Below are 14,270 nucleotides of genomic sequence, written 5' to 3' on the forward strand. Positions count from 1 at the left end.
GGTTTCTGTCATATTGATTTCTACTTTTCTACTCAAGGCGTCAGCGACGACGTTTGTTCTACCTGTCTTGTATTCTATGGTGTAGTCATAGTTTTCCAGCTCAAGCCTCCATTTCAGTATTTTGGTGTTTTTGTTCGAGGTTTTTATAAATGTTAGTGGTTTGTGGTCTGTCACTAGTGTGAACTTATGGCCGTATAGGTAAGGTTTAAATTTTGCGGTAGCCCAGATTATGGCAAGGGCTTCTTTTTCAATAGTCGGGTAGTTAACTTCATGTTTATTTAGTGTTCTTGAAGCAAATGCTATCGGGTGGTCTTTGTTATCGTGTATTTGCGACAATACGGCACCTATTGCGTAATTAGAGGCGTCTGTTGTCAAAATAAAGGGTTTCTCGAAGTCGGGGTAAATTAATATGGGATCTGATGTTAGCATCTTTTTGCATTTGGCGAAGGCTTCAACGTATTCTGGGTCTTTTGTGTTGAGTATCATTCCTTTTTTAGGTATTTTGTCATTGGTCTCGCTATTTTTGAAAAATCCATGATAAATTTCCTGTAGTAACTAAGCAGTCCTAGAAATTGTTTTATCTGTTTTTCGTTCTGTGGCAGAGTTCAGTTGAGAATTTCTTTGATTTTATCTGGGTTTGGCTTAACGCCTTTTTCTGTTATTATGTGTCCTAGGAATTCACATTCTTTTCTTAAGAATTCGCACTTATCCACCTGGATTTTCAAATTTGATAGGGTTAGTCTTTCGAGAACTTTTGCAAGATTTTCTAAATGGTGTTTCAAATTCCTGCCAAACACTATTATGTCGTCTAGGTATACGTAACAAACTCTTCCGATTAGGTCTCCTAGTATTGAGTTCATAGCTCGTTGAAATGTCGCCGGTGCGTTTTTTAATCCGAACGGCATTCGTAGGAATTCATAATGTCCTTGATCCGTGCTGAAAGCAGTTTTATTTCTTGAACTTTCGTCGAGTTCAATCTGGTGGAAACTTGATTTTAAATCTAGAGTGGTGAAGTATGTTGCTTTCCCCAAACTGTCGAGTATGTCTTCAATTTGTGGTATGGGGTGTTTGTCCTCGATCGTTTCATCGTTCAATTTACGATAATCGATGACAACCCTGAATTTCCTTTTCCCAGATGCGTCCAATTTCTTGGGAACTACCCAAATTGGTGCGTTCCACGGAGATTCTGAGTGTGTTATGATGCCGTTTTCCAGCATATCGTTGACTTGTTCTTTTACGGTTTCTTTATGAGCGTGGGGGTATCTGTAGGTTTTTGTATAGACCGGGAGGTCGTCAGTTGTGTTAATTTCATGTTTAATTTTCGTAGTTGCAGTAAGTTTTTCGTTTTCTTTAAGTATTACATCGCTATGGTTCTTAAGGGTATCTATTAGTCGGTCTCTTTCGAACTTGGAAAGGTGTTTTGTTCTGATTAGTTCGTCGAATGGGTGTGGTTCCAATTTTTTCATATTCGGTTTGTCTGAGAAGAAACTGCGTGTTTCGAAGTTGTTAACTTGTAATTTTAATTCCGGGAATGAGGTCTGTGAGATTGGTTTCTTGTTTGCTCGAATTACGACTGTGGTTCTATTATTTTTAGCTCTATAGATTCCGGGTTCGATGATTATGTTTTCATTTTTGAAGGTTTAGTTACAAGCCAATCACCGTTTTTATCGGTGCCAAGGGTGAGAAAATGATTTTGTTCGATTCTCGTTGGTTCGATGTTGTATTTATGAACCGGGAATATTGTGTCGCCCACTGTTAGTGTGAGATTCTGATAATTTAATACGGCGTTGAATTTGGAAAGGGTTTCTGTCCCTATAAGACCATCGAACTCGGGGTGGAAATCTAATTCATATAGGGTAATTGGTGGTAATTTTTCACTTAGTACTTTACATTTACCCTTTTTGTTTACTATTCTATTACCTGTAATGTTTTTAGTGGTGGTAGGTGTGATTGTTTTTGTCTTACTAAGTATGCCATGCTTCACAATGTTCTTGTTGGCTCCTGAATCAATTAAAAATTTAAAGGTTTGGCCCGTATTTTGTTTGGTGATTACGAGATATGGTAAAAAATTGTGTGACTTCAGTTGCTTTGTTACGTCTCTGAGTTTTGAGTTGAAATACAACAAAAATTTTCTTCCGTTTCGCTTTGCTCACTTTCCGTATCTCCATCGGAAATTTCGTTATTATTTATTTGTTTGTTCAGTGTTAATTTGCTTCGGATTGAGGAATCGACGTCCATTGGCTCGGTTTTAAATTTTTGTTGAGATGGTTCGAATTTGGGTTGATTGAACTTGTGCCGGTTTGGTTTGACTTCGTCGTTCCGGTTTTTTAAATTTTTATTGAAGTTGCTGTTTTCTCCAGATGGACTGTATTTAGGATATTGTTTCTGTTTATCGTAAGCTTGTTCGATATCTTTAGGACCGTTTGCCTGGACATAGCCGAAGTAGGGTTTTTGTAGGCCACTAATAAATGCTGCTAGGCTGTATTCTTCTATAAATGAATTTATGGCGTCCCAATTGGAGTTGTATTTTGTATTTTGTTTTGCGATCGATTTTATATTCTGTATTAATTGTTTGGTTTTCTGGTAATATTGATTAACATTACCATCCATTTTTGTATGCCAGAGTTGACAGTTGTATGTGGATAATTCTTGTTTGTCGCCTAGGCAGGCGTTTAGAATTTCCTTAATTTCAGTGAAGGTTGTAGGGCTTCCGTTTGTACACAAGATGTCCCTTGCTTCACCTTCAATTTTATTTGCCACTGCTGTGACGTACATTTGGAATATAGATGGACTCATTAAGGGTTCAAATACACTCAAAGTTTTTTCTGCTGTCTCCAGCCAGCTGTTTAATTGTTTTTTGCTCCCTTTAAATGTGGGTAGCATTTTGATTGGGTCAGGTATCTTGAACGGATCACCTGACGTAGTTAAGTATTGTGGTGATTGCGGCGTCGGCATAAATTGTCCGGCACTCGCGCTGCTATTAATTTATGCTTGTATAGCACCTAAGAATGTTTTTTGCTGTTGTTGCCTGTTACTAATTTGTTTTAGTGCAGCTAAGATATCATCCATGGTGGGGTGATCAACGGGTTGATCATTAGTGTTGTTGAGCGACATAATGTTTGTCAGCTCGTCAATTTTTCCTTGGTCGATGGGAACGTGTGAATGTCCTCCGGACTCGATGGAATCGATAGATTCTTCTGAAGAGCTCAAATTCCTGCTGCACAGAAATTTGTTTTGCCTTGCGTCTTTCAGTGCTTTTGGCATTCGTTAATTTCAAAGAACGACACTTATCTAGTAGTGTGTTGTTCGAATTAGCGCCTATCTGGTAGTACGTCAATTAGAAGATCGTCTATTTAGTAGTGCGATCTTCTGGTTGGATGAGCGCCTATCTGGTAGTACGCTGATCCGAAATGAGTAATGTTTTTCTTTGAAATTAAAAAAAAACTCACTCACCTGTCGTGGTGTAGGTAGCTGAAGAACGCTGGTGGTGCTCCACGTGTTTATCGGCGGGGGATCCTCGAATCACTCTGGCGGCTGTTGCCTTCAGCCAGCGATGCTAAGTTTTATTTTAGCGGGTATCACTGTTTTTCACTTTGTTAGGATGAAAGTCCACTGTTTTTCCGATAAATCACTTCTTCACTTCCTAATACCGGCTGCGCCAATAATAATATCAACCCTACATTGGGTGTTTTAAAAAACTATGTTTATTATAAATTCGAAAATCACTACACTTCACTCGAACGTTTCTGATACAAGACTGACTTCTGCTGCTCCTAACACGATCGATTTATTCGATCGTTCTGTCTAGTTTGCAATTTTACGTTGGCCACGTTGTTCAGGGTCCGCATTGATGACGGTGCCGTTGTGTTGCCATGTGGTGGAAGTGCCCGTGCCATGTGGTAGAACTTGCTGATGCCGCGTGGCGTGTTCGGAGGCTTCCTTGTAATTATATATATATATATATATATATATATATATATATATATATATATATATATATATATATATATATATATATATATATATATATATATATATATATATATATATATATATATATATATATATATATATATATATATATATATATATATATATATATATATATATATATATATATATATATATATATATAAGATAAGTACCAGCATAGTATTATATTCCCCATTCTTGACTATAATACCACTCTGCCCTGGGCAATAGACCCGTGCAATACGGCTTCCGTTGATAATGGTTTGCCTCAAGGCGAAATGGATGTCGCAATAAAATCACCTTCCCGACTAAAAATGAACCTACCCTCCGCAACCGGGCCATTTGTAAACTTTTCCGGACCAAAGACAAGAAATGTTGGAATCTATTGCTGTTTTTTCGAGTTCTGATGAAGCAATATTCGGCGGTGACAGAAGTTGAAAGTTTTATTGAATATTTCGAAAGTACATGCTTTTGAAAATATCTGTGCGGAATTTCATCCAGATCGGAGCTCCAGATTTCAAACTACAGCCGTTCGCAGCGCGCTGGTTCTTCCGCGAATGATGTTAACACAAAACTTTGAACGCAATTATCTCGGAACTAAGTTTTTTGAAAAGTACCGTTGCGGTGAACGTGATATATCAAGAACTATTCATCCGATCTTCATCAAACTTTTTTTTGAATTGTTTGTATTTATATTCTCGTGTACTTGAACGGTTCCTTTTTCATCCAAAAATTTTCGATTCTTTGTAATGGATTTTTGTTTAAAATTTTGCACAACAAAAAAAATCAATTTTTTCGGTCAAAATGTTTTTTAGTAGGATTTTTTTTCTTGGGAAACCGATACGTTCAAGTACACCACAATACATTTTTCTTCAATAATCTTTTTACTTTTTTTAATTTCTGTTGAGTGGTTCGGCTTGGAGAGCGTTCACCGCAAACCTCTGCCATAAAAACACGCTTCCGGGTATAGGCCATAACTCCACCAACCTTGAATATTTTTTCAATACAACTTGTTTTTTCGAACTTCGATCGTACTACAAACGAATTGTCTTTCGCTTTTTCTTGCATAAAACAGAAAAAACCACGAACTTAGCTCGCTTTTTCGCCACAACTTTGTATATAACCCCTTAAATAAATAATAAATACTCTACACCCTATAAGTTGATACAAATTTATAAAAAACAGCTATTTTTTATCGGAGAACGCGGTTTTTGAGTCGCAAAAATTTTAAAGATCAAAATAAAATGAATCTAAATAGGTGGCAATATAATTTCCACCGCCCGTTAAAAAACGTCAGTCTTCCTAATGTTTGCTGTACTTCAAACGGGACCAGTGCGAATATAAAGACCAATCGATCTGGATCAGAAATTCACAAATGAGTGAAGGTGGTTTATTGCTTATTACCTGATTAACAATAAATCACCCCTGGATTTTGAAAACAAATTGCATCTGTCATACGCGAACGGTGGGTGGCCTGTCTAGCTTACACTTGTATAACGATGAAGCTATTCAAACAGGGTTGCTATGATTAATAATAAAAGCCACTTGTTTTGAAGTCATGCTACTTCTTTAGTTAATAACTTTTCTCAGCGAATTTTCAGAAACTTACAATGTTCCACGAATGTGTTCAGTAGAAGAATACCTTTAGAAATATATAGTGTTCTCATGAATTGGTTGATGAGGTGATTTTTTAAGAATTTATTTTCAATTTTAACCGATTTTCCATACTAATTCCATATAAACTTTGAAATTTTTGGAGAACCGTAGAGACAACCGAACGTTACCAAAATTTGCACAATTACTAAGGGCCATAAAAGGAATCAGTAGAGCCTGGTGGAGCTAAAAGTCAAAAATTGAACCAGTCTAATCTTTGATCTCCCGACATGATGGTACAGCGCGGAGAGAAACTGGAGCGTTCCCTTCAGGGACACACTAAGCGATCTTTCCCAGAAATGCTTTAGATAGCTACGCCACTGCTGGTTTCTACACATATCGATACTAGTTTGTCTACTGACGATAGTGACTCTGATCAACACCAGCAGGGAACATTTTCTGGTGCGCCTAGAAGCAATAGAAAAAGGAGAAACCGAAACCGAAACAGTACTAACGAGAGAGTGATACGATAATGTAACAAAAAACCCAGGGCCAGACATAATCAAATTTAGCTTGTTTAATAATCTGCCAAGAGACGCTTGTTCAATTAATTTAATATGTTTCTCAAAGGTAACATTGTCCCTCATGGCTGGAGGCAAGTGAAGGTCCACGCCATTCAAAAAAACAAGATAAACGGCCTCCGATCACAACTCGTATGGACCGATTGAAATGCTCTCTTCTATTCGGAAGTTGTTCTAGAAAATCGAGAAAATGGCTTACTGTCAAATATACAAGTTGGCTTTCGCAAAGGCAAAAGGACAAACGATTGCCTTGCGTTGCTCTCAACAGGAATTCAAATGGCATGTGCTAACAAAGAGCAGATGGCATCAGTTTTGTTACTGATTCAGGGGGCTTGTTGTCTGAAAAACATATATGTATTTTTCGCAAAGTTATTTATCGACATCACGAATTAGCTACATGGGCCTTCGCCAGGGCTTATGTCTAAGTCCCCTTCTCTACAACTTTTTAGTGAATGACATTGACGAATGTCTTGTAAATTGCGTTACGCTAGGGCAACTTTCAAATGACGTGTGGTCTCTATTACAGATCGCAAAGCTGTCGATTTGCAAGGAGCATTGCAAGATATCTTGAACAATTTGCCTACTTGGGCCTTCCAGCTGGGTATGGAATTCTCCAAGGAGAACACTAAGCCAATCGCACAAGCATGTGCCGATGTTCCACCAGATCTCAACTATTAAATTCCGTTCAAGCCCGAGTAATATCCTCCAATGTCCCGATGCGGGATGCACTGGCAAGCCGCGATCTCCTCTATATGTCCCTCGCATGCACCTTCCCAAAACCATCAATATATAGATTTAACCGCTCCTTTTATTTTTCTTATCATTCTCAGAAGTGTCCTCTTCCACATATATCGTACAACATTGATGGTTTGATTCAACTTCAAAGTGACACAAAACATCTTTGTCGAAAAAGTTAACAAACGCGGAATTTGCAGCACAAACATCACAAGCGCAACTCGGTATGTAGCCGATCGTCATCTGACGAAGACCGCACGAGTCTGCAATCGGTGACGTTGATCTCCCGTTTGCTTGAAACCCTGTCTCTGATACCAAGGAATTAACCCCCCTCCCCCTCAATCTGATTTTTTTAGAATTTAAAATAGAAGCAACGATCGATTTTTAAAATAACAAAATGAAATTATTCAGCTCATGTTCTAAAAAATGAAGAAGTTTTCTCCTTCATCGTTAAGGGTTAAGTTGGAACTCAAAAAAACTCAACTGTTGAAAATATCTGTGCAAAATTTTATCCAGATCGGAGAACTAGATTTGAGACTATAGCCGTTCGCAACGCGCTGGTTCTTTCGCTAATGAAGTTAACACAAAACTTTAAAATTATCTCGGAACTAAGTTTCTTGAAAAGTACCGTTGCGGTGAACGTGATATCTCAAAAACTATTCATCCGATTTTCATATTTTTTTTTGAATTGTTTGTATTTACACGTGTACTTCAACGGTTACTTTTTATCCAAAAATTATCAATTCTTTGCAATGAATTTTTGTTTAAAATTGTGAACACCACAAAATTCAATTTTTTGATCATCATGATTTTATTGGGAAACCGCTCCGTCTTAGTACACCATAATACATTTTTCTTCAATAATCATTTTACTTTTTTGATTTCAGTTGGGCGGTTCGGCTTGGAGAGCGTTCACCGCAAACTTGCCAAAAACACACTTCGATGATGGGAACCCCGCCAATCGTGAATATTTTTGTTTCTTGAACTTATTTTTTCGAACTTCGATAATACTACCAACGCCTTTTCAATTAAAATTTGCATAAAGCACTTTAAAAAATATCGCGAACTTAGCTCACTTTTTCGCCACAACTTTGTATATAACCCCTTAATTGAGGTATATTTCAGTCCCTAGAGTGGCTCAGCTTGTTAAACAAAGCCTACGTAACCTCCATCCCCACGTTAAAACACACAAAATTCACATCAGATTTAGAAACCATTTTGTAAGTTTCTATCACAGGGTCTCTATAAAGTAGCCTTGCTTTATTGGTATTATTGAAATATCTCATGAAGTATTCAGACTTCCGTATGAATCTTTTGCACCATCTTTCCAACATGGTTCTATATATTTAGAAAGTAAAAACCTATTTTAATCCACCTAGCGGTGCAATTGTGCCTTTCTCAATCATGAATCACGAGAATGTGTGCGTTGTTTATATTCATTAAAAACTTTTAAATGCATATATTACATTTTATTATTATACATCACATGACAACTATATACAGGAAAATAAATCATTATTCGAGTTCTAAAATTTTGTAAAAGAAAAAACAGCCACGGTAATATTGAACTGAAAAAAGGTGCGAAATCGGCAAAGTCCCAAAAAGTTGATTTTTATAAAAAAATTTTTTTCGAGATAACATGAAATCTCGACGTTTCATGCATTTTAAAGATGATTGGCATCAAAAATACAAATTCGATTTCTGAAATTTCATGAGGTCCCCCCTTTGAAAAAAAATTTGAGTTCCGGCTTATATGGGAATTTCATATGTGACCGGACGATTTAGTCTATATTTCCGGACCCACACACCAAAAAAATCTGAATTTTATCGTTGACGTAATTGCAAACATGACACAATTAAACAAACCGTAATTTACGAAATGACGGAACATTACCGTGTTCCGTTTAACTTTACATGAAACATATACTTTACATGCCCAATAACATAAAATTACACTTCCTACCATTCAGAACAAACGCTGTATGTGGAGTAAAATTACATGATTTACGAAATTAAACGTCGTGTAAAATTAAAATCAAACGTAAAACTAAGGCATTTTTGATGTTCGTATATGTCATGGTCAGGAGACTTAAATTTACACTATTTTTTCTAGGTGTGCATATAAGCGATCCGTACGAAATTTTATATACATCTATGGGGATGTTATAGCTATCATTTGGGACTAAATTTGTGAAAATCGGCCCAACCATTTCCGGGAAACTGATGTGAGTTCGTAAATTTTGAAAGATGGCCGCTTTTCCCGGGCACTTCCGGAACCGTCTATGGTGGTCAATGTAGTCAACGAAAGTTTGGTTGGCCGTCGGTGACCTAGAACAGCAAATTTAAGTTGTTTGAGAGACATTTTAGCGAAATTTTTACCTTTTTTGCTTTCATCGGATTATCGGTTTGAATCACAATTTGCTATGTGATCGCACGCCACAACCTGTAACTCCGGAACCGGAAGTCGAATCGGGATGAAATTAAATAGCCATTTACGGGGACGCAATACCTTTCATTTGAGGCCAAGTTTAGTCGAATCGGTCTAGCCATCTCCGAGAAACCGATGTGACTATTATTCTGAATTTAGATACTTCCGCCGGGGCTTCCGGAACCGATGATGGTGGCCAATGTGGCCAAATAGACTTTGAATGGATGTTAGTGACCTAATACTACAAATCGAAGCAGTTGTGGTCATATTTTGGAAAAATTTTCACCTTTATACATTCATTGCAGAATTTATTAAAATCGACATTTTCTGCGTGTTCGTACTCATCACCCTGTAATTCCGGAACCGGAAGTCGGATCCATTAGAAATTCAATAGCAGCCTATGGGAACGTTGCACCTTTCATTTGGGTAAAGTTTGTAAAAATCGGTTCATCCATCTCTGAGAAAAGTGAGTGAGATTGTGTTCGCGTACACACACAGACGCACATACACACACATACATACACACACATACATACACACACACATACATACACACAGACATTTGCCGAACTCGACGAACTGAATCGAATGGTATATGTCACTTAGCCCTCCGGGCCTCCGTTAAAAAGTCGGTTTTCAGAGCAATTGCAATACCTTTCTATTGAGAAAGGCAAAAATGGTTCAAGATTTCAAAATATTCAGTTTGTTTATACTAATTTCCGAATCCATAAGTTAAATAAAAAACCTGTTTTAATAACAAAATGAAATTATTCAGCTCATGTTCTAAAAAATGAAGAAGTTTTAATGTAGAATACATTTAAGGTTTCAATATAGGGGTCCCGTTTCAAAATATCGGCTGCGGCGCCGCGTCAGATTTTGAACGTTAATAACTTTTATCATACTTAACAGAATGATTTGATTTTTAGGCCAATTTGTTGCAAATATGTTCCTCTATGCTGTATTAAAATTTGAAGTATGTATAACATGTACTAATAACAAAAAAAATGTGTTTTGAAAAATCTTTCGAAAACGACTCAGAAAAGTGAAAATTTTCAGCCCATCCCGCACAGAGCCGTCGTTATGGTAGACCAACCGAACAATAAAATAATGAAAAGTTTATATATAGGTCCACTACATGTTTGTTCGTATGGTTATTCGCATTGGGTTGCTTGACGAGAGCACTTGGTGGGGGAAAGACGTCATACTCCTTTGGTTAGGCCATTAGAAGCCGGACGGAAAGGAAAGGCTCATGCACGGCACGAGAACGAGGGAGAAAGCGATAGTAGTGCATATTAGCGCGATTATATTAATATCTGTCGGTCGGTTTTTCTCATCATTCGTATTCGTTCAAGTTCAAGCACTAGCAAGCAGCCAGTCCACCGAAGAAAAGCAGTCGGCGATGACGACGGCGGAAAAAGTGCCCCAGCTACTGGTGACTCATCGCAACCCGATCAGGAACTGTCGCCCTGCAAGAATTTCGCCCCAACTAAAGGGCAACAGAGTAGGCTATCGTTCCAGCGTCTGGGGAGATTGTGCAGGACTGCAAAGTCGAGCTACGCTTACAAAGCTCAGTCGTAATGATGCCCCGAGAAGCCAACGATGCCTACTTGGTCGGTTTGTTCGAGAATGCAAAATAGTGCTTTGTGGCTCACCGTGTCCGCGGGGAGTGCGTCTGAATTATGCTCCCGCAATAAAACAATAAACGGTTCTTTACAGGACCAATTAATTGTGTTCTAATAAGAGTTAAACTGAAATTTACATTTTATGGTGTATAACAAATAATTTTCAGAAAGCAATATAAGAAATACGATGTGTGGAAAGAAAGAAAGAGAATTTAAATTATCTTCTCTCGCTCGTTTTCGTGCACTGCTTTTCCATTCCTTTCTGCTGCTACTACCATCATAACTAAAACGAATGTGCGTGTTCCCTCACCATCTCATGGCCAGTGTTGCCAAAATTGCATGTCGCTATAACAATTTGAATTATTTTATTGATCCTCTCTAGTATTGATAAAATATAGAACATGCAAAGTACACTAGTCGCATGCTTTTATTCGAACTTTTTGGCAGCCTCCGTTGATTAACTGCATAAATCGATTTGTTTGTGCAGCTCCTTGCTAGTAGCAAACTAAATAGCCTTTATCAGCGCTAACAAATAAAACAAAAGAATTTAAATTTGTGAAAATCTTCTCCTTCCTTCTTTTCAAATCTGCAACATTCTTTGAAAATATTGTTGGAATGTTGTTATTGAAAAACTGAACATGCAAGTTTGCTAGCACTGGCCACTAGATTGAAGGCGATGGAAAGACAGAATATTCGTTTTGGTTATGCTAGTATTGGTAGCCGAACGGAAAGGAAAGGCACAGGAATGGCACGAAAACGAGCGGGAGAGCGATAGTAGTGCTTTCTCGTGTTTTCATATATGAATATTGGTCGGTCGGTTTTTCTCATCATTCGTATTCGTTTAAGCACTAGCAAGCAGCCAGTCCACCGGAGGAAAGCAGTTGGCGATGATGACGGTCCGCAAAAGTGCCCCAGCTACTGGTGGCCCATCGCAACCAACTACCGATCAGGAACTGTCGCCATGCTAGTATTTCGCCCCAACTAAAGGGCAACGGAGCAACTAATCCGCTGGCTAACATTCCAGCGTCTGGTTCGTAAGGTTGTGTATTACTTCAAAGTCGAGCTACGCTTACAAAACTCAGCCGTAATGAAGCCAGTGATGCCTACTTGGTCGGTTTGTGGGAGTGGGCGTAAATTACAATAAAAGCAACGGTTCTTTTCAGGACCAATCAATTGTGTTCTAGTGAGAGTTAAACTGAAACTTTTATTTTAAGGTGTGTAGCAAATTTTCAACAAGCAACATAATACGTTGGGTGGAAAGAAGTAGCTTGCACACGGAACAAAAATTTAAATTATCCTCTCGCTCGTTTCGTGCACTGCTTTTCCATTCCTTTCTACTGTTATTATCAGTATTACCAAAACGAATGTGTTGTTGCATGTGTTTAAGAGAAACGTTGAAGTCGCATGCTTCTATTCAAGCTTTTTGGCAGCCCCCGTGAACTAACTGCATTAAATGATTTTTTGTGCAGCTCCGTGCTAGTAGCAAACAAAATGGCCCTACCAGTGTCTGATTCGTGAGATTGTGCAGGATTTCAAAGTCGAGCTAAGCTTATAAAGTTCAGCCGTAATGGTACCCGAAGAAGCCAGTCTTGTCGTTTTGTTCGAGGCTACAAAACAGTTCGCCAGGCACGTAACTATCATGCCAAAAATATCCAACGATCCAGCGCATCACCATCAACACAAACGCCGATACCAAAGGTTCTTTTCAGAACCACCATTATTACCACAGAGAATTATTTGAAAATTTCCCATTCAAACGTGATTCTGTTGAATATTATTAGATTTAAATTAACGTCTCGAATTGAAATCACGACGCTCCGGTTATGTGATAGACATTACCCACCCATCTTTTTTTTTATTGTGACCACGACACCCCATTTCAATATTTCTGAATGAACAGAAGGTCGAGTTTGGAAAGTTTGTAACTTTCATTGTACTTAACCAAATTACACAATGTTCGCACTAATGATTCAGAAATATGATCAGGAATCTTCTGTTAGATTTGTAAGTATGTATAATTTACATGAATAAAGAAAAATTGATTTTCAGGAATCAATTATTATCTGTTCTTCCATTGGCCAGTACTACGCGACTTCCTCATGCTAACAATTAATTTCATCGTTAGCCATCTCCCTCACCAAGGCCAACAACGCCAACAAAACCGGTCCTTTTCAGGACCACCATCATTTTTGTAAAGAATAATTTGAAATATTCCTCGCCCAAATCAGCTTTTGTCCGAAAATCCTAATGAGTATCAACATATTTGAAGAACGTGTTCCTTATGTATTCTACATCTCTCCGGTTATGTCGCAGACATTACCCACCCATCTTTTCTCCTTCATCGTTAAGGGTTAAGTTGGAACTCAAAAAAACTCAACTGTTGAAAATATCTGTGCAAAATTTTATCCAGATCGGAGAACTAGATTTGAGACTATAGCCGTTCGCAACGCGCTGGTTCTTTCGCTAATGAAGTTAACACAAAACTTTAAAATTATCTCGGAACTAAGTTTCTTGAAAAGTACCGTTGCGGTGAACGTGATATCTCAAAAACTATTCATCCGATTTTCATATTTTTTTTTTGAATTGTTTGTATTTACACGTGTACTTCAACGGTTACTTTTTCATCCAAAAATTATCAATTCTTTGCAATGAATTTTTGTTTAAAATTGTGAACACCACAAAATTCAATTTTTTGATCATCATGATTTTATTGGGAAACCGCTCCGTTTAAGTACACCATAATACATTTTTCTTCAATAATCATTTTACTTTTTTGATTTCAGTTGGGCGGTTCGGCTTGGAGAGCGTTCACCGCAAATTTGCCAAAAACACACTTCGATGATGGGAACCCCGCCAATCGTGAATATTTTTGTTTCTTGAACTTATTTTTTCGAACTTCGATAATACTACCAACGCCTTTTCAATTAAAATTTGCATAAAGCACTTTAAAAAATATCGCGAACTTAGCTCACTTTTTCGCCACAACTTTGTATATAACCCCTTAATTGAGGTATATTTCAGTCCCTAGAGTGGCTCAGCTTGTTAAACAAAGCCTACGTAACCTCCATCCCCACGTTAAAACACACAAAATTCACATCAGATTTAGAAACCATTTTGTAAGTTTCTATCACAGGGTCTCTATAAAGTAGCCTTGCTTTATTGGTATTATTGAAATATCTCATGAAGTATTCAGACTTCCGTATGAATCTTTTGCACCATCTTTCCAACATGGTTCTATATATTTAGAAAGTAAAAACCTATTTTAATCCACCTAGCGGTGCAATTGTGCCTTCCTCAATCATGAATCACGAGAATGTGTGCGTTGTTTATATTTATTAA

At 37.7% G+C, this 14,270-nt stretch overlaps 1 protein-coding gene across 21 annotated transcripts in view; it reads left to right on the plus strand.

Moving 5' to 3' along the window:
• The window catches only part of LOC131691078 (metabotropic glutamate receptor 8), a 1,433,400-nt gene that overhangs the window by 110,950 nt on the left and 1,308,180 nt on the right, over positions 1-14,270 (plus strand). Inside the window, exon 2 of one of the 21 annotated variants that reach the window (XM_058977252.1) lies at positions 7,769-7,844. The exons of 19 other annotated variants lie outside the window; for them this stretch is intronic. The gene's annotated coding sequence lies outside the window, so the exon portion shown is untranslated. Of the gene's footprint in view, positions 1-7,768; positions 7,845-13,714; positions 13,791-14,270 lie in introns of those variants that run through there. One more of the 21 variants, XM_058977255.1, reaches the window with a different exon arrangement.

Source organism: Topomyia yanbarensis, chromosome 3 (assembly GCF_030247195.1).
Source record: "Topomyia yanbarensis strain Yona2022 chromosome 3, ASM3024719v1, whole genome shotgun sequence".
NCBI classification, from domain to species: domain Eukaryota; kingdom Metazoa; phylum Arthropoda; class Insecta; order Diptera; family Culicidae; genus Topomyia; species Topomyia yanbarensis.